Raw genomic sequence first — 7,500 nt, forward strand, 5'->3', positions numbered from 1 at the left:
TGCTCTTGCACTATTTCATCAGCAACACTGCCTTGTAGTAAGCATTTAATGATGAATTGACTAAATGTCTGTTTTATCAGACTCACTTTGACTGTATATGTTGTAGCAAGAGATTGTTTCTCGCTTACGGCCATACCAGCCTGGGTACGCCCGATCTCGTTTGATCTCGGAAGCTAAGCAGGGTCGTTCCTGGTTAGTACTTGGATGGGAGACGGCCTGGGAATACCAGGTGCTGTAAGCATTTTGTCCACTAGGGTGTGCTCTTGCACTATTTCATCAGCAACACTGCCTTGTAGTAAGCATTTAATGATGAATTGACTAAATTCAGCTTCCTGCCTTTTTAATAGGATCAAATTTCCTTGTGTTTTCAATTAGCATCTGCCTTGTATTTATAAGACAAACAAGAATATTGTTGCTGAATGCAGCTTGTGTGTGCTTTATGCTCCTTTGCCCTGTTCAAATGATGAAAGGAAATAAAGTTTGTATTTTATCCAACTACCTGTGCTAAAAAGTGATGGGAACAGTGTTTGTAATTTCTTCTACTTTTTCAGTGACACAAAGTTCAAGCTGCTTATCTAATTGGTGAAAATGCAATGTCTGTTTATCACACTCACTTTGACTATATATGTTGTAGCAAGAGATTGTTTCTCCCTTACGGCCATACCAGCCTGGGTACTCCCGATCTCGTCTGATCTCGGAAGCTAAGCAGGGTCGGGCCTGGTTAGTACTTGGATGGGAGACCGCCTGGGAATACCAGGTGCTGTAAGCATTTTGTCCACGAGGGTGTGCTCTTGCACTATTTCATCAGCAACACTGCCTTGTAGTAAGCATTTAATGATGAATTGACTAAATGTCTGTTTTATCAGACTCACTTTGACTATATATGTTGTAGCAAGAGATTGTTTCCCGCTTACGGCCATGTCAGCCTGGGTACCCCCGATCTCGTCTGATCTCGGAAGCTAAGCAGGGTCGGGCATGGTTAGTACTTGGATGGGAGACCGCCTGGGAATACCAGGTGCAGTAAGCATTTTGTCCACGAGGGTGTGCTCTTGCACTATTTCATCAGCAACACTTCCTTGTAGTAAGCATTTAATGATGAATTGACTAAATGTCTGTTTTATCAGACTCACTTTGACTATATATGTTGTAGCAAGAGATTGTTTCTCGCCACGGCCATACCAGCCTGGGTACGCCCGATCTCGTCTGATCTCGGAAGCTAAGCAGGGTCGGGCCTGGTTAGTACTTGGATGGGACACCGCCTGGGAATACCAGGTGCTGTAAGCATTTTGTCCACGAGGGTGTGCTCTTGCACTATTTCATCAGCAACACTGCCTTGTAGTAAGCATTTAATGATGAATTGACTAAATGTCTGTTTTATCAGACTCACTTTGACTATATATGTTGTAGCAAGAGATTGTTTCTCGCTTACGGCCATACCAGCCTGGGTACGCCCGATCTCGTCTGATCTCGGAAGCTAAGCAGGGTCGGGCCTGGTTAGTACTTGGATGGGACACCGCCTGGGAATACCAGGTGCTGTAAGCATTTTGTCCACGAGGGTGTGCTCTTGCACTATTTCATCAGCAACACTGCCTTGTAGTAAGCATTTAATGATGAATTGACTAAATGTCTGTTTTATCAGACTCACTTTGACTATATATGTTGTAGCAAGAGATTGTTTCTAGCTTACGGCCATATCAGCCTGGGTACGCCCGATCTCGTCTGATCTCGGAAGCTAAGCAGGGTAGGGCCTGGTTAGTACTTGGATGGGAGACCGCCTGGGAATACCAGGTGCTGTAAGCATTTTGTCCACGAGGGTGTGCTCTTGCACTATTTCATCAGCAACACTGCCTTGTAGTAAGCATTTAATGATGAATTGACTAAATGCAGCTTCCTGCCTTTTAATAGGATCAAATTTCCTTGTGTTTTCAATTAGCATCTGCCTTGTATTTATAAGACAAACAAGAATATTGTTGCTGAATGCAGCTTGTGTGTGCTTTATGCTCCTTTGCCCTGTTCAAATGATGAAAGGAAATAAAGTTTGTATTTTATCCAACTACCTGTGCTAAAAAGTGATGGGAACAGTGTTTGTAATTTCTTCTACTTTTTCAGTGACACAAAGTTCAAGCTGCTTATCTAATTGGTGAAAATGCAATGTCTGTTTATCACACTCACTTTGACTATATATGTTGTAGCAAGAGATTGTTTCTCCGTTACGGCCATACCAGCCTGGGTACTCCCGATCTCGTCTGATCTCGGAAGCTAAGCAGGGTCGGGCCTGGTTAGTACTTGGATGGGAGACCGCCTGGGAATACCAGGTGCTGTAAGCATTTTGTCCACGAGGGTGTGCTCTTGCACTATTTCATCAGCAACACTGCCTTGTAGTAAGCATTTAATGATGAATTGACTAAATGTCTGTTTTATCAGACTCACTTTGACTATATATGTTGTAGCAAGAGATTGTTTCTCGCTTACGGCCATACCAGCCTGGGTACTCCCGATCTCGTCTGATCTCGGAAGCTAAGCAGGGTCGGGCCTGGTTAGTACTTGGATGGGACACCGCCTGGGAATACCAGGTGCTGTAAGCATTTTGTCCACGAGGGTGTGCTCTTGCACTATTTCATCAGCAACACTGCCTTGTAGTAAGCATTTAATGATGAATTGACTAAATGTCTGTTTTATCAGACTCACTTTGACTATATATGTTGTAGCAAGAGATTGTTTCTCGCTACGGCCATATCAGCCTGGGTACTCCCGATCTCGTCTGATCTCGGAAGCTAAGCAGGGTCGGGCCTGGTTAGTACTTGGATGGGAGACCGCCTGGGAATACCAGGTGCTGTAAGCATTTTGTCCACGAGGGTGTGCTCTTGCACTATTTCATCAGCAACACTGCCTTGTAGTAAGCATTTAATGATGAATTGACTAAATGCAGCTTCCTGCCTTTTTAATAGGATCAAATTTCCTTGTGTTTTCAATTAGCATCTGCCTTGTATTTATAAGACAAACAAGAATATTGTTGCTGAATGCAGCTTGTGTGTGCTTTGTGCTCCTTTGCCCTGTTCAAATGATGAAAGGAAATAAAGTTTGTATTTTATCCAACTACCTGTGCTAAAAAGTGATGGGAACAGTGTTTGTAATTTCTTCTACTTTTTCAGTGACACAAAGTTCAAGCTGCTTATCTAATTGGTGAAAATGCAATGTCTGTTTATCACACTCACTTTGACTATATATGTTGTAGCAAGAGATTGTTTCTCGCTACGGCCATACCAGCCTGGGTACGACCGATCTTTTCTGATCTCGGAAGCTAAGCAGGGTCGGGCCTGGTTAGTACTTGGATGGGAGACCGCCTGGGAATACCAGGTGCTGTAAGCATTTTGTCCACGAGGGTGTGCTCTTGCACTATTTCATCAGCAACACTGCCTTGTAGTAAGCATTTAATGATGAATTGACTAAATGTCTGTTTTATCAGACTCACTTTGACTATATATGTTGTAGCAAGAGATTGTTTCCCGCTTACGGCCATGTCAGCCTGGGTACCCCGATCTCGTCTGATCTCGGAAGCTAAGCAGGGTCGGGCATGGTTAGTACTTGGATGGGAGACCGCCTGGGAATACCAGGTGCTGTAAGCATTTTGTCCACGAGGGTGTGCTCTTGCACTATTTCATCAGCAACACTGCCTTGTAGTAAGCATTTAATGATGAATTGACTAAATGTCTGTTTTATCAGACTCACTTTGACTATATATGTTGTAGCAAGAGATTATTTCTCGCTTACGGCCATATCAGCCTGGGTACGCCCGATCTCGTCTGATCTCGGAAGCTAAGCAGGGTCGGGCCTGGTTAGTACTTGGATGGGAGACCGCCTGGGAATACCAGGTGCTGTAAGCATTTTGTCCACGAGGGTGTGCTCTTGCACTATTTCATCAGCAACACTGCCTTGTAGTAAGCATTTAATGATGAATTGACTAAATGCAGCTTCCTGCCTTTTTAATAGGATCAAATTTCCTTGTGTTTTCAATTAGCATCTGCCTTGTATTTATAAGACAAACAAGAATATTGTTGCTGAATGCAGCTTGTGTGTGCTTTATGCTCCTTTGCCCTGTTCAAATGATGAAAGGAAATAAAGTTTGTATTTTATCCAACTACCTGTGCTAAAAAGTGATGGGAACAGTGTTTGTAATTTCTTCTACTTTTTCAGTGACACAAAGTTCAAGCTGCTTATCTAATTGGTGAAAATGCAATGTCTGTTTATCACACTCACTTTGACTATATATGTTGTAGCAAGAGATTGTTTCTCCCTTACGGCCATACCAGCCTGGGTACTCCCGATCTCGTCTGATCTCGGAAACTAAGCAGGGTCGGGCCTGGTTAGTACTTGGATGGGAGACCGCCTGGGAATACCAGGTGCTGTAAGCATTTTGTCCACGAGGGTGTGCTCTTGCACTATTTCATCAGCAACACTGCCTTGTAGTAAGCATTTAATGATGAATTGACTAAATGTCTGTTTTATCAGACTCACTTTGACTATATATGTTGTAGCAAGAGATTGTTTCTCGCTCACGGCCATACCAGCCTGGGTACTCCCGATCTCGTCTGATCTCGGAAGCTAAGCAGGGTCGGGCCTGGTTAGTACTTGGATGGGACACCGCCTGGGAATACCAGGTGCTGTAAGCATTTTGTCCACGAGGGTGTGCTCTTGCACTATTTCATCAGCAACACTGCCTTGTAGTAAGCATTTAATGATGAATTGACTAAATGTCTGTTTTATCAGACTCACTTTGACTATATATGTTGTAGCAAGAGATTGTTTCTCGCTCACGGCCATATCAGCCTGGGTACTCCCGATCTCGTCTGATCTCGGAAGCTAAGCAGGGTCGGGCCTGGTTAGTACTTGGATGGGAGACCGCCTGGGAATACCAGGTGCTGTAAGCATTTTGTCCACGAGGGTGTGCTCTTGCACTATTTCATCAGCAACACTGCCTTGTAGTAAGCATTTAATGATGAATTGACTAAATGCAGCTTCCTGCCTTTTTAATAGGATCAAATTTCCTTGTGTTTTCAATTAGCATCTGCCTTGTATTTATAAGACAAACAAGAATATTGTTGCTGAATGCAGCTTGTGTGTGCTTTGTGCTCCTTTGCCCTGTTCAAATGATGAAAGGAAATAAAGTTTGTATTTTATCCAACTACCTGTGCTAAAAAGTGATGGGAACAGTGTTTGTAATTTCTTCTACTTTTTCAGTGACACAAAGTTCAAGCTGCTTATCTAATTGGTGAAAATGCAATGTCTGTTTATCACACTCACTTTGACTATATATGTTGTAGCAAGAGATTGTTTCTCGCTTACGGCCATACCAGCCTGGGTACGACCGATCTTGTCTGATCTCGGAAGCTAAGCAGGGTCGGGCCTGGTTAGTACTTGGATGGGAGACCGCCTGGGAATACCAGGTGCTGTAAGCATTTTGTCCACGAGGGTGTGCTCTTGCACTATTTCATCAGCAACACTGCCTTGGAGGAAGCATTTAATGATGAATTGACTAAATGTCTGTTTTATCAGACTCACTTTGACTATATATGTTGTAGCAAGAGATTGTTTCCCGCTTACGGCCATGTCAGCCTGGGTACCCCCGATCTCGTCTGATCTCGGAAGCTAAGCAGGGTCGGGCATGGTTAGTACTTGGATGGGAGACCGCCTGGGAATACCAGGTGCTGTAAGCATTTTGTCCACGAGGGTGTGCTCTTGCACTATTTCATCAGCCTCACTGCCTTGTAGTAAGCATTTAATGATGAATTGACTAAATGTCTGTTTTATCAGACTCACTTTGACTATATATGTTGTAGCAAGAGATTGTTTCTCGCTTACGGCCATACCAGCCTGGGTACGCCCGATCTCGTCTGATCTCGGAAGCTAAGCAGGGTCGGGCCTGGTTAGTACTTGGATGGGACACCGCCTGGGAATACCAGGTGCTGTAAGCATTTTGTCCACGAGGGTGTGCTCTTGCACTATTTCATCAGCAACACTGCCTTGTAGTAAGCATTTAATGATGAATTGACTAAATGTCTGTTTTATCAGACTCACTTTGACTATATATGTTGTAGCAAGAGATTGTTTCTCGCTTACGGCCATACCAGCCTGGGTACGCCCGATCTCGTCTGATCTCGGAAGCTAAGCAGGGTCGGGCCTGGTTAGTACTTGGATGGGACACCGCCTGGGAATACCAGGTGCTGTAAGCATTTTGTCCACGAGGGTGTGCTCTTGCACTATTTCATCAGCAACACTGCCTTGTAGTAAGCATTTAATGATGAATTGACTAAATGTCTGTTTTATCAGACTCACTTTGACTATATATGTTGTAGCAAGAGATTGTTTCTAGCTTACGGCCATATCAGCCTGGGTACGCCCGATCTCGTCTGATCTCGGAAGCTAAGCAGGGTCGGGCCTGGTTAGTACTTGGATGGGAGACCGCCTGGGAATACCAGGTGCTGTAAGCATTTTGTCCACGAGGGTGTGCTCTTGCACTATTTCATCAGCAACACTGCCTTGTAGTAAGCATTTAATGATGAATTGACTAAATGCAGCTTCCTGCCTTTTTAGTAGGATCAAATTTCCTTGTGTTTTCAATTAGCATCTGCCTTGTATTTATAAGACAAACAAGAATATTGTTGCTGAATGCAGCTTGTGTGTGCTTTATGCTCCTTTGCCCTGTTCAAATGATGAAAGGAAATAAAGTTTGTATTTTATCCAACTACCTGTGCTAAAAAGTGATGGGAACAGTGTTTGTAATTTCTTCTACTTTTTCAGTGACACAAAGTTCAAGCTGCTTATCTAATTGGTGAAAATGCAATGTCTGTTTATCACACTCACTTTGACTATATATGTTGTAGCAAGAGATTGTTTCTCCCTTACGGCCATACCAGCCTGGGTACTCCCGATCTCGTCTGATCTCAGAAGCTAAGCAGGGTCGGGCCTGGTTAGTACTTGGATGGGAGACCGCCTGGGAATACCAGGTGCTGTAAGCATTTTGTCCACGAGGGTGTGCTCTTGCACTATTTCATCAGCAACACTGCCTTGTAGTAAGCATTTAATGATGAATTGACTAAATGTCTGTTTTATCAGACTCACTTTGACTATATATGTTGTAGCAAGAGATTGTTTCTCGCTACGGCCATACCAGCCTGGGTACTCCCGATCTCGTCTGATCTCGGAAGCTAAGCAGGGTCGGGCCTGGTTAGTACTTGGATGGGACACCGCCTGGGAATACCAGGTGCTGTAAGCATTTTGTCCACGAGGGTGTGCTCTTGCACTATTTCATCAGCAACACTGCCTTGTAGTAAGCATTTAATGATGAATTGACTAAATGCAGCTTCCTGCCTTTTTAATAGGATCAAATTTCCTTGTGTTTTCAATTAGCATCTGCCTTGTATTTATAAGACAAACAAGAATATTGTTGCTGAATGCAGCTTGTGTGTGCTTTGTGCTCCTTTGCCCTGTTCAAATGATGAA

At 43.7% G+C, this 7,500-nt stretch overlaps 15 non-coding genes and 7 pseudogenes across 15 annotated transcripts; all 22 read left to right on the forward strand.

Moving 5' to 3' along the window:
* The first annotated feature begins 122 nt into the window (after nucleotides 1-122).
* LOC123737402 (uncharacterized) lies at nucleotides 123-241 on the forward strand (annotated as a pseudogene).
* A 409-nt stretch (nucleotides 242-650) lies between these two features.
* On the forward strand, nucleotides 651-769 carry LOC123737852 (5S ribosomal RNA). Its single transcript, XR_006767150.1, has one exon. It is a non-coding gene; the product is annotated as a 5S ribosomal RNA (ribosomal RNA).
* A 139-nt stretch (nucleotides 770-908) lies between these two features.
* LOC123737389 (uncharacterized) lies at nucleotides 909-1,027 on the forward strand (annotated as a pseudogene).
* Nucleotides 1,028-1,166: 139 nt separating this feature from the next.
* LOC123737390 (uncharacterized) lies at nucleotides 1,167-1,284 on the forward strand (annotated as a pseudogene).
* Nucleotides 1,285-1,423: 139 nt separating this feature from the next.
* On the forward strand, nucleotides 1,424-1,542 carry LOC123737653 (5S ribosomal RNA). Its single transcript, XR_006766952.1, has one exon. It is a non-coding gene; the product is annotated as a 5S ribosomal RNA (ribosomal RNA).
* A 139-nt stretch (nucleotides 1,543-1,681) lies between these two features.
* On the forward strand, nucleotides 1,682-1,800 carry LOC123737635 (5S ribosomal RNA). The gene has a single exon (XR_006766934.1). It is a non-coding gene; the product is annotated as a 5S ribosomal RNA (ribosomal RNA).
* A 408-nt stretch (nucleotides 1,801-2,208) lies between these two features.
* On the forward strand, nucleotides 2,209-2,327 carry LOC123737140 (5S ribosomal RNA). The gene has a single exon (XR_006766680.1). It is a non-coding gene; the product is annotated as a 5S ribosomal RNA (ribosomal RNA).
* Nucleotides 2,328-2,466: 139 nt separating this feature from the next.
* On the forward strand, nucleotides 2,467-2,585 carry LOC123737657 (5S ribosomal RNA). The gene has a single exon (XR_006766956.1). It is a non-coding gene; the product is annotated as a 5S ribosomal RNA (ribosomal RNA).
* A 139-nt stretch (nucleotides 2,586-2,724) lies between these two features.
* On the forward strand, nucleotides 2,725-2,842 carry LOC123737307 (uncharacterized; annotated as a pseudogene).
* Nucleotides 2,843-3,251: 409 nt separating this feature from the next.
* Nucleotides 3,252-3,369, forward strand: LOC123737476 (uncharacterized; annotated as a pseudogene).
* A 139-nt stretch (nucleotides 3,370-3,508) lies between these two features.
* On the forward strand, nucleotides 3,509-3,626 carry LOC123737435 (uncharacterized; annotated as a pseudogene).
* Nucleotides 3,627-3,765: 139 nt separating this feature from the next.
* LOC123737670 (5S ribosomal RNA) lies at nucleotides 3,766-3,884 on the forward strand. Its single transcript, XR_006766969.1, has one exon. It is a non-coding gene; the product is annotated as a 5S ribosomal RNA (ribosomal RNA).
* A 409-nt stretch (nucleotides 3,885-4,293) lies between these two features.
* LOC123737167 (5S ribosomal RNA) lies at nucleotides 4,294-4,412 on the forward strand. The gene has a single exon (XR_006766707.1). It is a non-coding gene; the product is annotated as a 5S ribosomal RNA (ribosomal RNA).
* Nucleotides 4,413-4,551: 139 nt separating this feature from the next.
* LOC123737059 (5S ribosomal RNA) lies at nucleotides 4,552-4,670 on the forward strand. Its single transcript, XR_006766599.1, has one exon. It is a non-coding gene; the product is annotated as a 5S ribosomal RNA (ribosomal RNA).
* Nucleotides 4,671-4,809: 139 nt separating this feature from the next.
* Nucleotides 4,810-4,928, forward strand: LOC123737082 (5S ribosomal RNA). Its single transcript, XR_006766622.1, has one exon. It is a non-coding gene; the product is annotated as a 5S ribosomal RNA (ribosomal RNA).
* A 409-nt stretch (nucleotides 4,929-5,337) lies between these two features.
* Nucleotides 5,338-5,456, forward strand: LOC123737159 (5S ribosomal RNA). The gene has a single exon (XR_006766699.1). It is a non-coding gene; the product is annotated as a 5S ribosomal RNA (ribosomal RNA).
* Nucleotides 5,457-5,595: 139 nt separating this feature from the next.
* On the forward strand, nucleotides 5,596-5,714 carry LOC123737285 (5S ribosomal RNA). The gene has a single exon (XR_006766823.1). It is a non-coding gene; the product is annotated as a 5S ribosomal RNA (ribosomal RNA).
* A 139-nt stretch (nucleotides 5,715-5,853) lies between these two features.
* Nucleotides 5,854-5,972, forward strand: LOC123737654 (5S ribosomal RNA). Its single transcript, XR_006766953.1, has one exon. It is a non-coding gene; the product is annotated as a 5S ribosomal RNA (ribosomal RNA).
* Nucleotides 5,973-6,111: 139 nt separating this feature from the next.
* LOC123737655 (5S ribosomal RNA) lies at nucleotides 6,112-6,230 on the forward strand. Its single transcript, XR_006766954.1, has one exon. It is a non-coding gene; the product is annotated as a 5S ribosomal RNA (ribosomal RNA).
* A 139-nt stretch (nucleotides 6,231-6,369) lies between these two features.
* On the forward strand, nucleotides 6,370-6,488 carry LOC123737671 (5S ribosomal RNA). Its single transcript, XR_006766970.1, has one exon. It is a non-coding gene; the product is annotated as a 5S ribosomal RNA (ribosomal RNA).
* Nucleotides 6,489-6,897: 409 nt separating this feature from the next.
* Nucleotides 6,898-7,016, forward strand: LOC123737168 (5S ribosomal RNA). The gene has a single exon (XR_006766708.1). It is a non-coding gene; the product is annotated as a 5S ribosomal RNA (ribosomal RNA).
* A 139-nt stretch (nucleotides 7,017-7,155) lies between these two features.
* On the forward strand, nucleotides 7,156-7,273 carry LOC123737300 (uncharacterized; annotated as a pseudogene).
* The last annotated feature ends 227 nt before the right edge of the window (nucleotides 7,274-7,500 follow it).

The sequence above is a fragment of the Salmo salar genome, unplaced genomic scaffold, assembly GCF_905237065.1.
Source record: "Salmo salar unplaced genomic scaffold, Ssal_v3.1, whole genome shotgun sequence".
Lineage (NCBI taxonomy): Eukaryota > Metazoa > Chordata > Actinopteri > Salmoniformes > Salmonidae > Salmo > Salmo salar.